This window comes from Pleurodeles waltl, chromosome 5 (assembly GCF_031143425.1).
Source record: "Pleurodeles waltl isolate 20211129_DDA chromosome 5, aPleWal1.hap1.20221129, whole genome shotgun sequence".
NCBI classification, from domain to species: Eukaryota; Metazoa; Chordata; class Amphibia; order Caudata; family Salamandridae; genus Pleurodeles; species Pleurodeles waltl.
The window spans coordinates 1,051,308,635-1,051,329,611 of NC_090444.1; the positions used below are offsets into that span (position 1 = coordinate 1,051,308,635).

General features: G+C 43.6%; 8 non-coding genes across 8 annotated transcripts; 4 read left to right on the plus strand and 4 right to left on the minus strand.

Moving 5' to 3' along the window:
* The first annotated feature begins 943 nt into the window (after nucleotides 1-943).
* Nucleotides 944-1,026, plus strand: TRNAL-UAA (transfer RNA leucine (anticodon UAA)). The gene has a single exon. It is a non-coding gene; the product is annotated as a tRNA-Leu (tRNA).
* Nucleotides 1,027-1,320: 294 nt separating this feature from the next.
* TRNAL-UAA (transfer RNA leucine (anticodon UAA)) lies at nucleotides 1,321-1,402 on the minus strand. The gene has a single exon. It is a non-coding gene; the product is annotated as a tRNA-Leu (tRNA).
* Nucleotides 1,403-6,232: 4,830 nt separating this feature from the next.
* Nucleotides 6,233-6,315, plus strand: TRNAL-UAA (transfer RNA leucine (anticodon UAA)). Its single transcript has one exon. It is a non-coding gene; the product is annotated as a tRNA-Leu (tRNA).
* Nucleotides 6,316-6,609: 294 nt separating this feature from the next.
* Nucleotides 6,610-6,691, minus strand: TRNAL-UAA (transfer RNA leucine (anticodon UAA)). Its single transcript has one exon. It is a non-coding gene; the product is annotated as a tRNA-Leu (tRNA).
* Nucleotides 6,692-11,525: 4,834 nt separating this feature from the next.
* Nucleotides 11,526-11,608, plus strand: TRNAL-UAA (transfer RNA leucine (anticodon UAA)). Its single transcript has one exon. It is a non-coding gene; the product is annotated as a tRNA-Leu (tRNA).
* Nucleotides 11,609-11,902: 294 nt separating this feature from the next.
* On the minus strand, nucleotides 11,903-11,985 carry TRNAL-UAA (transfer RNA leucine (anticodon UAA)). Its single transcript has one exon. It is a non-coding gene; the product is annotated as a tRNA-Leu (tRNA).
* Nucleotides 11,986-16,815: 4,830 nt separating this feature from the next.
* TRNAL-UAA (transfer RNA leucine (anticodon UAA)) lies at nucleotides 16,816-16,898 on the plus strand. The gene has a single exon. It is a non-coding gene; the product is annotated as a tRNA-Leu (tRNA).
* Nucleotides 16,899-17,192: 294 nt separating this feature from the next.
* Nucleotides 17,193-17,275, minus strand: TRNAL-UAA (transfer RNA leucine (anticodon UAA)). Its single transcript has one exon. It is a non-coding gene; the product is annotated as a tRNA-Leu (tRNA).
* Nucleotides 17,276-20,977: the final 3,702 nt, after the last annotated feature.

Sequence of the window (20,977 nt, forward strand, 5' to 3'; positions counted from 1 at the left end):
AGAGTACATAGGGGCCCATTATAAATAATGGTATTCCCCCTTTTAACGCCTCCTCTGAGTAGGCGTTAAAAGTGTAAAACAAATGGCGCAAGGAAATCTCTTAGATTGCCTTGCGCCATTTTTTCGGGCTCCCTAATGGGCGAACGCCCACCTTGTATAAATTATGCCTGACCCTTCCCCACCACACCGCTTCCTCTACTGCCAACTCTATGCCTCCCAGCCATTCCCGTGCAGTGCGGCAAACGAAGCGACCCACGCGGAGTCAAGAGTTCGCTCTTGGCTACAACACCAGCCCCAGAGACACCCTTCTCAAAAAGCAACCTGTCAGGTGAGGAACGAGCGTGCCCACTCTCTAACAAGGGAACGCCCCCTTTGCACACATCATGCATATATTATGCATGATGTGGCGCAAAGTGTTAACAAGTTGGCGCAAACCTAGCTTGCGCCACCTTGTAAATATTTTGCTATGGTAGTGGCCTATGATCTTCACATTTGCGGCAAAATAAATTCTGCAAATGTAGCGCTAAGGGCCGCAAGGGCCTTGTAAATCTGTCCCAAAGTGTTTTAGATTGTGTGAAGTGTAGTTTTGAGTCTTGAAAAGGGGTTAGTGTGATATTTCTTAAGATTATCGTCAATTTGCAGACATATTTAATAGGACATGTGACAAAAACGGTGTGAAAAAAGCGCACCTTTTTTCGTCCTACACGCTGATAATCTTAAACATGTTTGATAGGTATGGTTGTATTTTTTTTTTTATTAAGTACATGCACGTTTTATAGAGGAGAGGCATGACATTACCTTGTATTCCTGAAATGTGTTTTGCGTAACCTGATAAAATATATAGATATGAAAATATATATATATATAGAAAGCTCAATGTCACACAGTGAGCACTCTTGATATCTATAATAAGTGCCATGTTGTTGCCCTTTCCTGCACAGGTACCAGGATGGCCGAGTGGTTAAGGCGTTGGACTTAAGATCCAATGGACATGTGTCCACGTGGGTTCAAGCCCCACTCCTGGTAGAGAGATTTTGTAATTCATTATGCACCAAATGGAAAGCATTAAGTCAGGTATCATAAACAAATAAGTCACCTATAATAAACGAAAAAGCATACTGTAATACAACCTGCAACAAAAGGTTACTAAGTTTCAAAGAGAAATGTACAATACAAGGCGTTTACTTTTTTGGGGGTAGAAAAATACACGTTAATCGATATGAAGATTTTATATGTAGCTCTTATTTTAATATTAATCAGGAGCAACTGAAAAGTGCGTGAAATTGAAATGAACAGTGTCACGGGAGAGAAAAAATGATATACCAGGAGTGGGGTTCGAACCACGCAGACACATGTCCATTGGATCTTAAGTCCAACACCTTAACCACTCAGCCACCCTGGTCTACATAGTGCAGGTGTGCCTGCAATCATGATATAGTTGTTTTTCAGGAGAAGAATCATCTATACTATCAGCCCTCCCAACAGGAAAAGCAGAATTCAAAACCCCCAAAATATCCCTCAGCTTTTGCATGGAAATAGGATGCCATTGATCCAACCTGGATCCATCCTCCATCGCCCAGCCAGCAACAATTCTCCTACACATTTCTCCTTCCATGGTATCATAATCCCAAAAGTACTTACCGAAAAATGTAATACCTGCCATCTTCCCTGTTATAGCCACCACCGCCAATCCTAGGTCAATATGTGTCATAATGAAGCAGACTCCATCCTCCCTCCTATACCGTGACATGTAAGGTCCCTCATACCTCCTCAATGCACCAGACTCAATAAATTCTGCCTAGGCCTTGCCATATGACCTCAAAGTAGATGGAGCAATGGATTGACAAATCAATTGTAACATCCTTAGATTCCCAGCTCCCAAAGGTCCACCGTCAAAGCCGTTTTAAGCAAATCTGCTCCCGGCACCAGTACACCGAATCTCTGCCACTGTGAACGAGATAGCCCATCAGTGATATCATTATTCACACCTGGAACATACTGACCCTTAAACAAAATATTGAATTTCAGACAATGAAGCAAAAATAAACGCAACAACTTCAAAACTTTTTCATCTCGAGCCTTCTGTGAATTGACTAAATTAACAACTGTTTGGCTATCCACATTAAAAATCACTCGCCTGTTTGCTAAAAGGTTACCACACAACACTAAAGCAACCATCAAATGGAAAAAAACTCCAGAAACGAAATGCTATGGTGTGCCTCTCTCCAAGAATCCGGCCATGACTCAGCAGTCCAATCACCATCTCAGAAAACCAAACCATGGGCTCCCGAATCATCAGAAAAAATTTGAACTTGCCATAACCATTCATCCTCAACCGTCAACATGTTAACACCATTATTACTTTGCTGGAAAGAAACCAACATTCTGAAGTCAGCATTGATGACCTCTTTAAGCCGAATTCTGGGATGAGGTAAAACAGCACCTTTGACTGAAAAACCAAGGCACCTACAAAGAGCTCTACCAACTCTCACAACACGGCACGCAAACTTCAAAGAACCCAATAAGGCTTGCACCTGCTGTAACTCCAGCTTATCCGTGGAAACAGCCTCCTCCAACAGAGAAATCAACTTTTGAACTTATCCACCGGAAACCGTACCTCAGATTTCTCTGAGTTCAATATCGCAGGGCCTTCAGTCTTATCCGGAGCCAAAGGTACTTCCATCTCCTCCATACACTTCTGAAATTCAATTAACCCTTTTTTACATTCATTGGACCACTGCAAGCCCATTAGAAAAGAGTCACCTAGGTAGTTCGTGACATGCCCGAGCCCAGTCTTCTGTTGGAAAAACCACTGCAAAAAACAACTACAAGTTTCAAACAGGGAACAAGAAACAGAACAGCCCATTGGCAACATTATATCCACAAATATAGAATCCTCAGATTAAAGACCCAACAATGAAAAATCCTCAGGATGTACCTGCAATAGTCAAAAGACAGATTGAATGTCTAACTTTGCCATTTGTGCCTTCCTTCCACAAGCCCTTACCAACTTAATTGCCTCTTCCACTGATGTGCAATGCACTATGGAGTCTTCATGTGCAATTAAATCATTAACTGACTCCCCTGCAGCCCACGATAGATGATGAATCAATCTAAACTCACCTTGTTGTGTTTTAGGCACAACACCCAGTGGTGAAATTGTTAAGTTATGAATCGGCCAGGTATCCCATGGACCCACCATTCTGCCAGCCTCCAATTCCGTCCGCAATTTCTTTCTCACCACTTCCGGATTCTCAACTGCAGATTTCAAATTTTTTCTCTGTCTTCTATGACCTTGATAACATAGCTTGAAACCCTCAAGAAAACTCTAGTACAGTAACTTGGCCTCCTCACGCCTCGGATAAAACTGCAACCAATAAAACAAAATATCAAATTTATTAGGAGAAGGGCCCTTTTCCCACCATCTGCTGTATCCGACCCCTTCCCCTATCACCACCTCTACCTGCATTAGCCTTCCATCCCCATTGCATCCCTCCAAAACATTGCACCAATGGATGTTTGCCCCTGCAATTGGAGCAATTGTGCATGAACTTGCACTGGAGTCGTGTGCATGACCCTCTGTTGAAGGACCAACAAGATCCATTCTGTGGGAACTGAGCTCTCGTGAAACTACCCACCCTAGATTGGTTGGGATGCCCCTGACAGGGCTTGTAAGGAACCAGAAGACCACTAGCTGTGTGTAACGCTGAGGCATTCTTGGAAGTACACAACCCTTGCATCCAAAGCTCATTATAAATATCTCACCATTCTTTATCTGGAAATAATGCCATCTGGGCTCTAAGTTCTTCATTATTTCTAAAACATCCAAAACCACCATAGTCTATTTCAGCCCACCTAAAAACGTCCATGTATTTTAATAGAGAAATACAACTCTCCGGATGCCTCTCACAATAAACGCTAGCAATGATTAAGAATACTGACATCCAATTCTCAAGGGTAGTGGGAACTTTCGGCCTCCTAGCTAATTCCCATTCCTCCTCCTTTGACCCTTCCTTAGCCCACACTTCTCTATGTAATAATTAAAAAACATCAACAAACTCACCTTTACAAATGTTTTCCTTCATGGCTTGGGTGAGATGCGCCCCCAAAGGCAAGAACAACCCCATATATGGCAACTTTTTACTTTTTACACTACCCTCACCTGAGTTTCCTTTTTCCTTACCTGGCTCTGCCTTAGAAGCCTCCTCACCACTTGCCTCTGACTTACCATCATTGACTCCGACTTTTTTGTTCACAGCCCCCCCAAATGGACATTGTCTGCATCTTTAACTGCTTCATTATTTGCATCATCTTTCCCACTCAATCTACCCAAACTTCCTTATGCTAACGCAAAAGGGTATTACCCACTGTTACAGACACCAAACACACTACCTTCATGCTTAACTCTTCACACCCCATAGCCACAGCAGCCTGTGTCTCACCTTTTTTGAATGAAACCACTTGCAGGTACCTGATTATTCGTCTTGACTTTCCGATTACGCTGCACCATCAAAGGGGGCAAATCCTGAAACACACCAAAACTCTTTCCTCTGTTAGAACAGCTCACCTAATTTCTTTGCTGCATCTCCTTCCCCGAAGTCTCATCCCCACCCTCACAATTCTCCCCATCCTTAGTCTCCTGGTCGTCATCGTAATCCATCAATTCATCATGCAAAATGAGCCCCGAAGCCAACGAGACAGCACCTTGGCTGATAGCTGGGATCTTGAAGCCGTGATTGTACCATAAATCAAATGATTCACCAGGCCACTCCCTTGTAATCGGGTTGATCGCTCTGGATGCAACCCTCTCTTATGACCGGCATTTTAAAGGTGCCCAGACCTTTACCGGCGTCTCCGCTGTTGTCTTATTTTTCATGACGTCCTTTGGCATGGCTCGTCCTCCTGAGCTGCGAAGCCCAAAGGAGCTGTCACACCCCAAAAATGCTTCAGCCACCCCAGGGTGTGCTTTCTTAAGCTCACCCCTGACAAAGCTATGCCCATCTTCCTGTAATTGCTGGACTCTATTGAAATTGACCTCACTTGTGTCAAAATTATAAACCACCTGTTGCTCCGAGACAAACACAAAGGGGCAGATTTAAGGAAAGTGGCTCTGCCGGTGCAGCGCCACGTTCCTTGCACCCCTTAACGCCCCTGTACTGCCACCATGTGTGAACTATATATATAATAATACGGCGCACCATGGCACAGGGTAGGGGCATTAGCGTTATATTTTTTACGCTATTGATGTACTCTGCAAGATTAGCGCCATCATTTTGGGACTAATCCTGCAGAGTACATAGGGGCCCATTATAAATAATGGTATTCCCCCTTTTAACGCCTCCTCTGAGTAGGCGTTAAAAGTGTAAAACAAATGGCGCAAGGAAATCTCTTAGATTGCCTTGCGCCATTTTTTCGGGCTCCCTAATGGGCGAACGCCCACCTTGTATAAATTATGCCTGACCCTTCCCCACCACACCGCTTCCTCTACTGCCAACTCTATGCCTCCCAGCCATTCCCGTGCAGTGCGGCAAACGAAGCGACCCACGCGGAGTCAAGAGTTCGCTCTTGGCTACAACACCAGCCCCAGAGACACCCTTCTCAAAAAGCAACCTGTCAGGTGAGGAACGAGCGTGCCCACTCTCTAACAAGGGAACGCCCCCTTTGCACACATCATGCATATATTATGCATGATGTGGCGCAAAGTGTTAACAAGTTGGCGCAAACCTAGCTTGCGCCACCTTGTAAATATTTTGCTATGGTAGTGGCCTATGATCTTCACATTTGCGGCAAAATAAATTCTGCAAATGTAGCGCTAAGGGCCGCAAGGGCCTTGTAAATCTGTCCCAAAGTGTTTTAGATTGTGTGAAGTGTAGTTTTGAGTCTTGAAAAGGGGTTAGTGTGATATTTCTTAAGATTATCGTCAATTTGCAGACATATTTAATAGGACATGTGACAAAAACGGTGTGAAAAAAGCGCACCTTTTTTCGTCCTACACGCTGATAATCTTAAACATGTTTGATAGGTATGGTTGTATTTTTTTTTTTATTAAGTACATGCACGTTTTATAGAGGAGAGGCATGACATTACCTTGTATTCCTGAAATGTGTTTTGCGTAACCTGATAAAATATATAGATATGAAAATATATATATATATAGAAAGCTCAATGTCACACAGTGAGCACTCTTGATATCTATAATAAGTGCCATGTTGTTGCCCTTTCCTGCACAGGTACCAGGATGGCCGAGTGGTTAAGGCGTTGGACTTAAGATCCAATGGACATGTGTCCACGTGGGTTCAAGCCCCACTCCTGGTAGAGAGATTTTGTAATTCATTATGCACCAAATGGAAAGCATTTAGTCAGGTATCATAAACAAATAAGTCACCTATAATAAACGAAAAAGCATACTGTAATACAACCTGCAACAAAAGGTTACTAAGTTTCAAAGAGAAATGTACAATACAAGGCGTTTACTTTTTTGGGGGTAGAAAAATACACGTTAATCGATATGAAGATTTTATATGTAGCTCTTATTTTAATATTAATCAGGAGCAACTGAAAAGTGCGTGAAATTGAAATGAACAGTGTCACGGGAGAGAAAAAATGATATACCAGGAGTGGGGCTCGAACCACGCAGACACATGTCCATTGGATCTTAAGTCCAACACCTTAACCACTCGGCCACCCTGGTCTACACAGTGCAGGTGTGCCTGCAATCATGATATAGTTGTTTTTCAGGAGAAGAATCATCTATACTATCAGCCCTCCCAACAGGAAAAGCAGAATTCAAAACCCCCAAAATATCCCTCAGCTTTTGCATGGAAATAGGATGCCATTGATCCAACCTGGATCCATCCTCCATCGCCCAGCCAGCAACAATTCTCCTACACATTTCTCCTTCCATGGTATCATAATCCCAAAAGTACTTACCGAAAAATGTAATACCTGCCATCTTCCCTGTTATAGCCACCACCGCCAATCCTAGGTCAATATGTGTCATAATGAAGCAGACTCCATCCTCCCTCCTATACCGTGACATGTAAGGTCCCTCATACCTCCTCAATGCACCAGACTCAATAAATTCTGCCTAGGCCTTGCCATATGACCTCAAAGTAGATGGAGCAATGGATTGACAAATCAATTGTAACATCCTTAGATTCCCAGCTCCCAAAGGTCCACCGTCAAAGCCGTTTTAAGCAAATCTGCTCCCGGCACCAGTACACCGAATCTCTGCCACTGTGAACGAGATAGCCCATCAGTGATATCATTATTCACACCTGGAACATACTGACCCTTAAACAAAATATTGAATTTCAGACAATGAAGCAAAAATAAACGCAACAACTTCAAAACTTTTTCATCTCGAGCCTTCTGTGAATTGACTAAATTAACAACTGTTTGGCTATCCACATTAAAAATCACTCGCCTGTTTGCTAAAAGGTTACCACACAACACTAAAGCAACCATCAAATGGAAAAAAACTCCAGAAACGAAATGCTATGGTGTGCCTCTCTCCAAGAATCCGGCCATGACTCAGCAGTCCAATCACCATCTCAGAAAACCAAACCATGGGCTCCCGAATCATCAGAAAAAATTTGAACTTGCCATAACCATTCATCCTCAACCGTCAACATGTTAACACCATTATTACTTTGCTGGAAAGAAACCAACATTCTGAAGTCAGCATTGATGACCTCTTTAAGCCGAATTCTGGGATGAGGTAAAACAGCACCTTTGACTGAAAAACCAAGGCACCTACAAAGAGCTCTACCAACTCTCACCACACGGCACGCAAACTTCAAAGAACCCAATAAGGCTTGCACCTGCTGTAACTCCAGCTTATCCGTGGAAACAGCCTCCTCCAACAGAGAAATCAACTTTTGAACTTATCCACCGGAAACCGTACCTCAGATTTCTCTGAGTTCAATATAGCAGGGCCTTCAGTCTTATCCGGAGCCAAAGGTACTTCCATCTCCTCCATACACTTCTGAAATTCAATTAACCCTTTTTTACATTCATTGGACCTCTGCAAGCCCATTAGAAAAGAGTCACCTAGGTAGTTCGTGACATGCCCGAGCCCAGTCTTCTGTTGGAAAAACCACTGCAAAAAACAACTACAAGTTTCAAACAGGGAACAAGAAACAGAACAGCCCATTGGCAACATTATATCCACAAATATAGAATCCTCAGATTAAAGACCCAACAATGAAAAATCCTCAGGATGTACCTGCAATAGTCAAAAGACAGATTGAATGTCTAACTTTGCCATTTGTGCCTTCCTTCCACAAGCCCTTACCAACTTAATTGCCTCTTCCACTGATGTGCAATGCACTATGGAGTCTTCATGTGCAATTAAATCATTAACTGACTCCCCTGCAGCCCACGATAGATGATGAATCAATCTAAACTCACCTTGTTGTGTTTTAGGCACAACACCCAGTGGTGAAATTGTTAAGTTATGAATCGGCCAGGTATCCCATGGACCCACCATTCTGCCAGCCTCCAATTCCGTCCTCAATTTCTTTCTCACCACTTCCGGATTCTCAACTGCAGATTTCAAATTTTTTCTCTGTCTTCTATGACCTTGATAACATAGCTTGAAACCCTCAAGAAAACTCTAGTACAGTAACTTGGCCTCCTCACGCCTCGGATAAAACTGCAACCAATAAAACAAAATATCAAATTTATTAGGAGAAGGGCCCTTTTCCCACCATCTGCTGTATCCGACCCCTTCCCCTATCACCACCTCTACCTGCATTAGCCTTCCATCCCCATTGCATCCCTCCAAAACATTGCACCAATGGATGTTTGCCCCTGCAATTGGAGCAATTGTGCATGAACTTGCACTGGAGTCGTGTGCATGACCCTCTGTTGAAGGACCAACAAGATCCATTCTGTGGGAACTGAGCTCTCGTGAAACTACCCACCCTAGATTGGTTGGGATGCCCCTGACAGGGCTTGTAAGGAACCAGAAGACCACTAGCTGTGTGTAACGCTGAGGCATTCTTGGAAGTACACAACCCTTGCATCCAAAGCTCATTATAAATATCTCACCATTCTTTATCTGGAAATAATGCTATCTGGGCTCTAAGTTCTTCATTATTTCTAAAACATCCAAAACCACCATAGTCTATTTCAGCCCACCTAAAAACGTCCATGTATTTTAATAGAGAAATACAACGCTCCGGATGCCTCTCACAATAAACGCTAGCAATGATTAAGAATACTGACATCCAATTCTCAAGGGTAGTGGGAACTTTCGGCCTCCTAGCTAATTCCCATTCCTCCTCCTTTGACCCTTCCTTAGCCCACACTTCTCTATGTAATAATTAAAAAACATCAACAAACTCACCTTTACAAATGTTTTCCTTCATGGCTTGGGTGAGATGCGCCCCCAAAGGCAAGAACAACCCCATATATGGCAACTTTTTACTTTTTACACTACCCTCACCTGAGTTTCCTTTTTCCTTACCTGGCTCTGCCTTAGAAGCCTCCTCACCACTTGCCTCTGACTTACCATCATTGACTCCGACTTTTTTGTTCACAGCCCCCCCAAATGGACATTGTCTGCATCTTTAACTGCTTCATTATTTGCATCATCTTTCCCACTCAATCTACCAAAACTTCCTTATGCTAACGCAAAAGGGTATTACCCACTGTTACAGACACCAAACACACTACCTTCATGCTTAACTCTTCACACCCCATAGCCACAGCAGCCTGTGTCTCACCTTTTTTGAATGAAACCACTTGCAGGTACCTGATTATTCGTCTTGACTTTCCGATTACGCTGCACCATCAAAGGGGGCAAATCCTGAAACACACCAAAACTCTTTCCTCTGTTAGAACAGCTCACCTAATTTCTTTGCTGCATCTCCTTCCCCGAAGTCTCATCCCCACCCTCACAATTCTCCCCCTCCTTAGTCTCCTGGTCGTCATCGTAATCCATCAATTCATCATGCAAAATGAGCCCCGAAGCCAACGAGACAGCACCTTGGCTGATAGCTGGGATCTTGAAGCCGTGATTGTACCATAAATCAAATGATTCACCAGGCCACTCCCTTGTAATCGGGTTGATCGCTCTGGATGCAACCCTCTCTTATGACCGGCATTTTAAAGGTGCCCAGACCTTTACCGGCATCTCCGCTGTTGTCTTATTTTTCATGACGTCCTTTGGCATGGCTCGTCCTCCTGAGCTGCGAAGCCCAAAGGAGCTGTCACACCCCAAAAATGCTTCAGCCACCCCAGGGTGTGCTTTCTTAAGCTCACCCCTGACAAAGCTATGCCCATCTTCCTGTAATTGCTGGACTCTATTGAAATTGACCTCACTTGTGTCAAAATTATAAACCACCTGTTGCTCCGAGACAAACACAAAGGGGCAGATTTAAGGAAAGTGGCTCTGCCGGTGCAGCGCCACGTTCCTTGCACCCCTTAACGCCCCTGTACCGCCACCATGTGTGAGCTATATATATAATAATACGGCGCACCATGGCACAGGGTAGGGGCATTAGCGTTATATTTTTTACGCTATTGATGTACTCTGGAAGATTAGCGCCATCATTTTGGGACTAATCCTGCAGAGTACATAGGGGCCCATTATAAATAATGGTATTCCCCCTTTTAACGCCTCCTCTGAGTAGGCGTTAAAAGTGTAAAACAAATGGCGCAAGGAAATCTCTTAGATTGCCTTGCGCCATTTTTTCGGGCTCCCTAATGGGCGAACGCCCACCTTGTATAAATTATGCCTGACCCTTCCCCACCACACCGCTTCCTCTACTGCCAACTCTATGCCTCCCAGCCATTCCCGTGCAGTGCGGCAAACGAAGCGACCCACGCGGAGTCAAGAGTTCGCTCTTGGCTACAACACCAGCCCCAGAGACACCCTTCTCAAAAAGCAACCTGTCAGGTGAGGAACGAGCGTGCCCACTCTCTAACAAGGGAACGCCCCCTTTGCACACATCATGCATATATTATGCATGATGTGGTGCAAAGTGTTAACAAGTTGGCGCAAACCTAGCTTGCGCCACCTTGTAAATATTTTGCTATGGTAGTGGCCTATGATCTTCACATTTGTGGCAAAATAAATTCTGCAAATGTAGCGCTAAGGGCCGCAAGGGCCTTGTAAATCTGTCCCAAAGTGTTTTAGATTGTGTGAAGTGTAGTTTTGAGTCTTGAAAAGGGGTTAGTGTGATATTTCTTAAGATTATCGTCAATTTGCAGACATATTTAATAGGACATGTGACAAAAACGGTGTGAAAAAAGCGCACCTTTTTTCGTCCTACACGCTGATAATCTTAAACATGTTTGATAGGTATGGTTGTATTTTTTTTTTTATTAAGTACATGCACGTTTTATAGAGGAGAGGCATGACATTACCTTGTATTCCTGAAACGTGTTTTGCGTAACCTGATAAAATATATAGATATGAAAATATATATATATATATATAGAAAGCTCAATGTCACACAGTGAGCACTCTTGATATCTATAATAAGTGCCATGTTGTTGCCCTTTCCTGCACAGGTACCAGGATGGCCGAGTGGTTAAGGCGTTGGACTTAAGATCCAATGGACATGTGTCCACGTGGGTTCAAGCCCCACTCCTGGTAGAGAGATTTTGTAATTCATTATGCACCAAATGGAAAGCATTAAGTCAGGTATCATAAACAAATAAGTCACCTATAATAAACGAAAAAGCATACTGTAATACAACCTGCAACAAAAGGTTACTAAGTTTCAAAGAGAAATGTACAATACAAGGCGTTTACTTTTTTGGGGGTAGAAAAATACACGTTAATCGATATGAAGATTTTATATGTAGCTCTTATTTTAATATTAATCAGGAGCAACTGAAAAGTGCGTGAAATTGAAATGAACAGTGTCACGGGAGAGAAAAAATGATATACCAGGAGTGGGGCTCGAACCCACGCGGACACATGTCCATTGGATCTTAAGTCCAACACCTTAACCACTCGGCCACCCTGGTCTACATAGTGCAGGTGTGCCTGCAATCATGATATAGTTGTTTTTCAGGAGAAGAATCATCTATACTGTCAGGCCTCCCAACAGGAAAAGCAGAATTCAAAACCCCCAAAATATCCCTCAGCTTTTGCATGGAAATAGGATGCCATTGATCCAACCTGGATCCATCCTCCATCGCCCAGCCAGCAACAATTCTCCTACACATTTCTCCTTCCATGGTATCATAATCCCAAAAGTACTTACCGAAAAATGTAATACCTGCCATCTTCCCTGTTATAGCCACCACCGCCAATCCTAGGTCAATATGTGTCATAATGAAGCAGACTCCATCCTCCCTCCTATACCGTGACATGTAAGGTCCCTCATACCTCCTCAATGCACCAGACTCAATAAATTCTGCCTAGGCCTTGCCATATGACCTCAAAGTAGATGGAGCAATGGACTGACGAATCAATTGTAACATCCTTAGATTCCCAGCTCCCAAAGGTCCACCGTCAAAGCCGTTTTAAGCAAATCTGCTCCCGGCACCAGTACACCGAATCTCTGCCACTGTGAACGAGATAGCCCATCAGTGATATCATTATTCACACCTGGAACATACTGACCCTTAAACAAAATATTGAATTTCAGACAATGAAGCAAAAATAAACGCAACAACTTCAAAACTTTTTCATCTCGAGCCTTCTGTGAATTGACTAAATTAACAACTGTTTGGCTATCCACATTAAAAACCACTCGCCTGTTTGCTAAAAGGTTACCACACAACACTAAAGCAACCATCAAATGGAAAAAAACTCCAGAAACGAAATGCTATGGTGTGCCTCTCTCCAAGAATCCGGCCATGACTCAGCAGTCCAATCACCATCTCAGAAAACCAAACCATGGGCTCCCGAATCATCAGAAAAAATTTGAACTTGCCATAACCATTCATCCTCAACCGTCAACATGTTAACACCATTATAACTTTGCTGGAAAGAAACCAACATTCTGAAGTCAGCATTGATGACCTCTTTAAGCCGAATTCTGGGATGAGGTAAAACAGCACCTTTGACTGAAAAACCAAGGCACCTACAAAGAGCTCTACCAACTCTCACCACATGGCACGCAAACTTCAAAGAACCCAATAAGGCTTGCACCTGCTGTAACTCCAGCTTATCCGTGGAAACAGCCTCCTCCAACAGAGAAATCAACTTTTGAACTTATCCACCGGAAACCGTACCTCAGATTTCTCTGAGTTCAATATAGCAGGGCCTTCAGTCTTATCCGGAGCCAAAGGTACTTCCATCTCCTCCATACACTTCTGAAATTCAATTAACCCTTTTTTACATTCATTGGACCACTGCAAGCCCATCAGAAAAGAGTCACCTAGGTAGTTCGTGACATGCCCGAGCCCAGTCTTCTGTTGGAAAAACCACTGCAAAAAACAACTACAAGTTTCAAACAGGGAACAAGAAACAGAACAGCCCATTGGCAACATTATATCCACAAATATAGAATCCTCAGATTAAAGACCCAGCAATGAAAAATCCTCAGGATGTACCGGCAATAGTCAAAAGACAGATTGAATGTCTAACTTTGCCATTTGTGCCTTCCTTCCACAAGCCCTTACCAACTTAATTGCCTCTTCCACTGATGTGCAATGCACTATGGAGTCTTCATGTGCAATTAAATCATTAACTGACTCCCCTGCAGCCCACGATAGATGATGAATCAATCTAAACTCACCTTGTTGTGTTTTAGGCACAACACCTAGTGGTGAAATTGTTAAGTTATGAATCGGCCAGGTATCCCATGGACCCACCATTCTGCCAGCCTCCAATTCCGTCCTCAATTTCTTTCTCACCACTTCCGGATTCTCAACTGCAGATTTCAAATTTTTTCTCTGTCTTCTATGACCTTGATAACATAGCTTGAAACCCTCAAGAAAACTGTAGTACAGTAACTTGGCCTCCTCACGCCTCGGATAAAACTGCAACCAATAAAATAAAATATCAAATTTATTAGGAGAAGGGCCCTTTTCCCACCATCTGCTGTATCCGACCCCTTCCCCTATCACCACCTCTACCTGCATTAGCCTTCCATCCCCATTGCATCCCTCCAAAACATTGCACCAATGGATGTTTGCCCCTGCAATTGGAGCAATTGTGCATGAACTTGCACTGGAGTCGTGTGCATGACCCTCTGTTGAAGGACCAACAAGATCCATTCTGTGGGAACTGAGCTCTCGTGAAACTACCCACCCTAGATTGGTTGGGATGCCCCTGACAGGGCTTGTAAGGAACCAGAAGACCACTAGCTGTGTGTAACGCTGAGGCATTCTTGGAAGTACACAACCCTTGCATCCAAAGCTCATTATAAATATCTCACCATTCTTTATCTGGAAATAATGCCATCTGGGCTAAAAGTTCTTCATTATATCTAAAACATCCAAAACCACCATAGTCTATTTGAGCCCACCTAAAAACGTCCATGTATTTTAATAGAGAAATACAACGCTCCGGATGCCTCTCACAATAAACGCTAGCAATGATTAAGAATACTGACATCCAATTCTCAAGGGTAGTGGGAACTTTCGGCCTCCTAGCTAATTCCCATTCCTCCTCCTTTGACCCTTCCTTAGCCCACACTTCTCTATGTAATAATTTAAAAACATCAACAAACTCACCTTTACAAATGTTTTCCTTCATGGCTTGGGTGAGATGCGCCCCCAAAGGCAAGAACAACCCCATATATGGCAACTTTTTACTTTTTACACTACCCTCACCTGAGTTTCCTTTTTCCTTACCTGGCTCTGCCTTAGAAGCCTCCTCACCACTTGCCTCTAACTTACCATCATTGACTCCGACTTTTTTGTTCACAGCCCTCCCAAATGGACATTGTCTGCATCTTTAACTGCTTCATTATTTGCATCATCTTTCCCACTCAATCTACCCAAACTTCCTTATGCTAACGCAAAAGGGTATTACCCACTGTTACAGACACCAAATACACTACCTTCATGCTTAACTCTTCACACCCCATAGCCACAGCAGCCTGTGTCTCACCTTTTTTTAATGAAACCACTTGCAGGTACCTGATTATTCGTCTTGACTTTCCGATTACGCTGCACCATCAAAGGGGGCAAATCCTGAAACACACCAAAACTCTTTCCTCTGTTAGAACAGCTCACCTAATTTCTTTGCTGCATCTCCTTCCCCGAAGTCTCATCCCCACCCTCACAATTCTCCCCATCCTTAGTCTCCTGGTCGTCATCGTAATCCATCAATTCATCATGCAAAATGAGCCCCGAAGCCAACGAGACAGCACCTTGGCTGATAGCTGGGATCTTGAAGCCGTGATTGTACCATAAATCAAATGATTCACCAGGCCACTCCCTTGTAATCGGGTTGATCGCTCTGGATGCAACCCTCTCTTATGACCGGCATTTTAAAGGTGCCCAGACCTTTACCGGCGTCTCCGCTGTTGTCTTATTTTTCATGACGTCCTTTGGCATGGCTCGTCCTCCTGAGCTGCGAAGCCCAAAGGAGCTGTCACACCCCAAAAATGCTTCAGCCACCCCAGGGTGTGCTTTCTTAAGCTCACCCCTGACAAAGCTATGCCCATCTTCCTGTAATTGCTGGACTCTATTGAAATTGACCTCACTTGTGTCAAAATTATAAACCACCTGTTGCTCCGAGACAAACACAAAGGGGCAGATTTAAGGAAAGTGGCTCTGCCGGTGCAGCGCCACGTTCCTTGCACCCCTTAACGCCCCTGTACTGCCACCATGTGTGAGCTATATATATAATAATACGGCGCACCATGGCACAGGGTAGGGGCATTAGCGTTATATTTTTTACGCTATTGATGTACTCTGCAAGATTAGCGCCATCATTTTGGGACTAATCCTGCAGAGTACATAGGGGCCCATTATAAATAATGGTATTCCCCCTTTTAACGCCTCCTCTGAGTAGGCGTTAAAAGTGTAAAACAAATGGCGCAAGGAAATCTCTTAGATTGCCTTGCGCCATTTTTTCGGGCTCCCTAATGGGCGAACGCCCACCTTGTATAAATTATGCCTGACCCTTCCCCACCACACCGCTTCCTCTACTGCCAACTCTATGCCTCCCAGCCATTCCTGTGCAGTGCGGCAAACGAAGCGACCCACGCGGAGTCAAGAGTTCGCTCTTGGCTACAACACCAGCCCCAGAGACACCCTTCTCAAAAAGCAACCTGTCAGGTGAGGAACGAGCGTGCCCACTCTCTAACAAGGGAACGCCCCCTTTGCACACATCATGCATATATTATGCATGATGTGGCGCAAAGTGTTAACAAGTTGGCGCAAACCTAGCTTGCGCCACCTTGTAAATATTTTGCTATGGTAGTGGCCTATGATCTTCACATTTGCGGCAAAATAAATTCTGCAAATGTAGCGCTAAGGGCCGCAAGGGCCTTGTAAATCTGTCCCAAAGTGTTTTAGATTGTGTGAAGTGTAGTTTTGAGTCTTGAAAAGGGGTTAGTGTGATATTTCTTAAGATTATCGTCAATTTGCAGACATATTTAATAGGACATGTGACAAAAACGGTGTGAAAAAAGCGCACCTTTTTTCGTCCTACACGCTGATAATCTTAAACATGTTTGATAGGTATGGTTGTATTTTTTTTTTTATTAAGTACATGCACGTTTTATAGAGGAGAGGCATGACATTACCTTGTATTCCTGAAATGTGTTTTGCGTAACCTGATAAAATATATAGATATGAAAATATATATATATATAGAAAGCTCAATGTCACACAGTGAGCACTCTTGATATCTATAATAAGTGCCATGTTGTTGCCCTTTCCTGCACAGGTACCAGGATGGCCGAGTGGTTAAGGCGTTAGACTTAAGATCTAATGGACATGTGTCCACGTGGGTTCAAGCCCCACTCCTGGTAGAGAGATTTTGTAATTCCTTATGCACCAAATGGAAAGCATTAAGTCAGGTATCATAAACAAATAAGTCACCTATAATAAACGAAAAAGCATACTGTAATACAACCTGCAACAAAAGGTTACTAAGTTTCAAAGAGAAATGTACAATACAAGGCGTTTACTTTTTTGGGGGTAGAAAAATACACGTTAATCGATATGAAGATTTTATATGTAGCTCTTATTTTAATATTAATCAGGAGCAACTGAAAAGTGCGTGAAATTGAAATGAACAGTGTCACGGGAGAGAAAAAATGATATACCAGGAGTGGGGCTCGAACCCACGCAGACACATGTCCATTGGATCTTAAGTCCAACACCTTAACCACTCGGCCACCCTGGTCTACATAGTGCAGGTGTGCCTGCAATCATGATATAGTTGTTTTTCAGGAGAAGAATCATCTATACTATCAGCCCTCCCAACAGGAAAAGCAGAATTCAAAACCCCCAAAATATCCCTCAGCTTTTGCATGGAAATAGGATGCCATTGATCCAACCTGGATCCATCCTCCATCGCCCAGCCAGCAACAATTCTCCTACACATTTCTCCTTCCATGGTATCATAATCCCAAAAGTACTTACCGAAAAATGTAATACCTGCCATCTTCCCTGTTATAGCCACCACCGCCAATCCTAGGTCAATATGTGTCATAATGAAGCAGACTCCATCCTCCCTCCTATACCGTGACATGTAAGGTCCCTCATACCTCCTCAATGCACCAGACTCAATAAATTCTGCCTAGGCCTTGCCATATGACCTCAAAGTAGATGGAGCAATGGACTGACGAATCAATTGTAACATCCTTAGATTCCCAGCTCCCAAAGGTCCACCGTCAAAGCCGTTTTAAGCAAATCTGCTCCCGGCACCAGTACACCGAATCTCTGCCACTGTGAACGAGATAGCCCATCAGTGATATCATTATTCACACCTGGAACATACTGACCCTTAAACAAAATATTGAATTTCAGACAATGAAGCAAAAATAAACGCAACAACTTCAAAACTTTTTCATCTCGAGCCTTCTGTGAATTGACTAAATTAACAACTGTTTGGCTATCCACGTTAAAAACCACTCGCCTGTTTGCTAAAAGGTTACCACACAACACTAAAGCAACCATCAAATGGAAAAAAACTCCAGAAACGAAATGCTATGGTGTGCCTCTCTCCAAGAATCCGGCCATGACTCAGCAGTCCAATCACCATCTCAGAAAACCAAACCATGGGCTCCCGAATCATCAGAAAAAAATTGAACTTGCCATAACCATTCATCCTCAACCGTCAACATGTTAACACCATTATTACTTTGCTGGAAAGAAACCAACATTCTGAAGTCAGCATTGATGACCTCTTTAAGCCGAATTCTGGGATGAGGTAAAACAGCACCTTTGACTGAAAAACCAAGGCACCTACAAAGAGCTCTACCAACTCTCACCACATGGCACGCAAACTTCAAAGAACCCAATAAGGCTTGCACCTGCTGTAACTCCAGCTTATCCGTGGAAACAGCCTCCTCCAACAGAGAAATCAACTTTTGAACTTATCCACCGGAAACCGTACCTCAGATTTCTCTGAGTTCAATATAGCAGGGCCTTCAGTCTTATCCGGAGCCAAAGGTACTTCCATCTCCTCCATACACTTCTGAAATTCAATTAACCCTTTTTTACATTCATTGGACCACTGCAAGCCCATCAGAAAAGAGTCACCTAGGTAGTTCGTGACATGCCCGAGCCCAGTCTTCTGTTGGAAAAACCACTGCAAAAAACAACTACAAGTTTCAAACAGGGAACAAGAAACAGAACAGCCCATTGGCAACATTATATCCACAAATATAGAATCCTCAGATTAAAGACCCAGCAATGAAAAATCCTCAGGATGTACCGGCAATAGTCAAAAGACAGATTGAATGTCTAACTTTGCCATTTGTGCCTTCCTTCCACAAGCCCTTACCAACTTAATTGCCTCTTCCACTGATGTGCAATGCACTATGGAGTCTTCATGTGCAATTAAATCATTAACTGACTCCCCTGCAGCCCACGATAGATGATGAATCAATCTAAACTCACCTTGTTGTGTTTTAGGCACAACACCCAGTGGTGAAATTGTTAAGTTATGAATCGGCCAGGTATCCCATGGACCCACCATTCTGCCAGTCTCCAATTCCGTCCTCAATTTCTTTCTCACCACTTCCGGATTCTCAACTGCAGATTTCAAATTTTTTCTCTGTCTTCTATGACCTTGATAACATAGCTTGAAACCCTCAAGAAAACTGTAGTACAGTAACTTGGCCTCCTCACGCCTCGGATAAAACTGCAACCAATAAAACAAAATATCAAATTTATTAGGAGAAGGGCCCTTTTCCCACCATCTGCTGTATCCGACCCCTTCCCCTATCACCACCTCTACCTGCATTAGCCTTCCATCCCCATTGCATCCCTCCAAAACATTGCACCAATGGATGTTTGCCCCTGCAATTGGAGCAATTGTGCATGAACTTGCACTGGAGTCGTGTGCATGACCCTCTGATGAAGGACCAACAAGATCCATTCTGTGGGAACTGAGCTCTCGTGAAACTACCCACCCTAGATTGGTTGGGATGCCCCTGACAGGGCTTGTAAGGAACCAGAAGACCACTAGCTGTGTGTAACGCTGAGGCATTCTTGGAAGTACACAACCCTTGCATCCAAAGCTCATTATAAATATCTCACCATTCTTTATCTGGAAATAATGCCATCTGGGCTAAAAGTTCTTCATTATATCTAAAACATCCAAAACCACCATAGTCTATTTGAGCCCACCTAAAAACGTCCATGTATTTTAATAGAGAAATACAACGCTCCGGATGCCTCTCACAATAAACGCTAGCAATGATTAAGAATACTGACATCCAATTCTCAAGGGTAGTGGGAACTTTCGGCCTCCTAGCTAATTCCCATTCCTACTCCTTTGACCCTTCCTTAGCCCACACTTCTCTATGTAATAATTTAAAAACATCAACAAACTCACCTTTACAAATGTTTTCCTTCATGGCTTGGGTGAGATGCGCCCCCAAAGGCAAGAACAACCCCATATATGGCAACTTTTTACTTTTTACACTACCCTCACCTGAGTTTCCTTTTTCCTTACCTGGCTCTGCCTTAGAAGCCTCCTCACCACTTGCCTCTGACTTACCATCATTGACTCCGACTTTTTTGTTCACAGCCCTCCCAAATGGACATTGTCTGCATCTTTAACTGCTTCATTATTTGCATCATCTTTCCCACTCAATCTACCCAAACTTCCTTATGCTAACGCAAAAGGGTATTACCCACTGTTACAGACCCCAAACACACTACCTTCATGCTTAACTCTTCACACCCCATAGCCACAGCAGCCTGTGTCTCACCTTTTTTGAATGAAACCACTTGCAGGTACCTGATTATTCGTCTTGACTTTCCGATTACGCTGCACCATCAAAGGGGGCAAATCCTGAAACACACCAAAACTCTTTCCTCTGTTAGAACAGCTCACCTAATTTCTTTGCTGCATCTCCTTCCCCGAAGTCTCATCCCCACCCTCACAATTCTCCCCATCCTTAGTCTCCTGGTCGTCATCGTAATCCATCAATTCATCATGCAAAATGAGCCCCGAAGCCAACGAGACAGCACCTTGGCTGATAGCTGGGATCTTGAAGCCGTGATTGTACCATAAATCAAATGATTCACCAGGCCACTCCCTTGTAATCGGGTTGATCGCTCTGGATGCAACCCTCTCTTATGACCGGCATTTTAAAGGTGCCCAGACCTTTACCGGCGTCTCCGCTGTTGTCTTATTTTTCATGACGTCCTTTGGCATGGCTCGTCCTCCTGAGCTGCGAAGCCCAAAGGAGCTGTCACACCCCAAAAATGCTTCAGCCACCCCAGGGTGTGCTTTCTTAAGCTCACCCCTGACAAAGCTATGCCCATCTTCCTGTAATTGCTGGACTCTATTGAAATTGACCTCACTTGTGTCAAAATTATAAACCACCTGTTGCTCCGAGACAAACACAAAGGGGCAGATTTAAGGAAA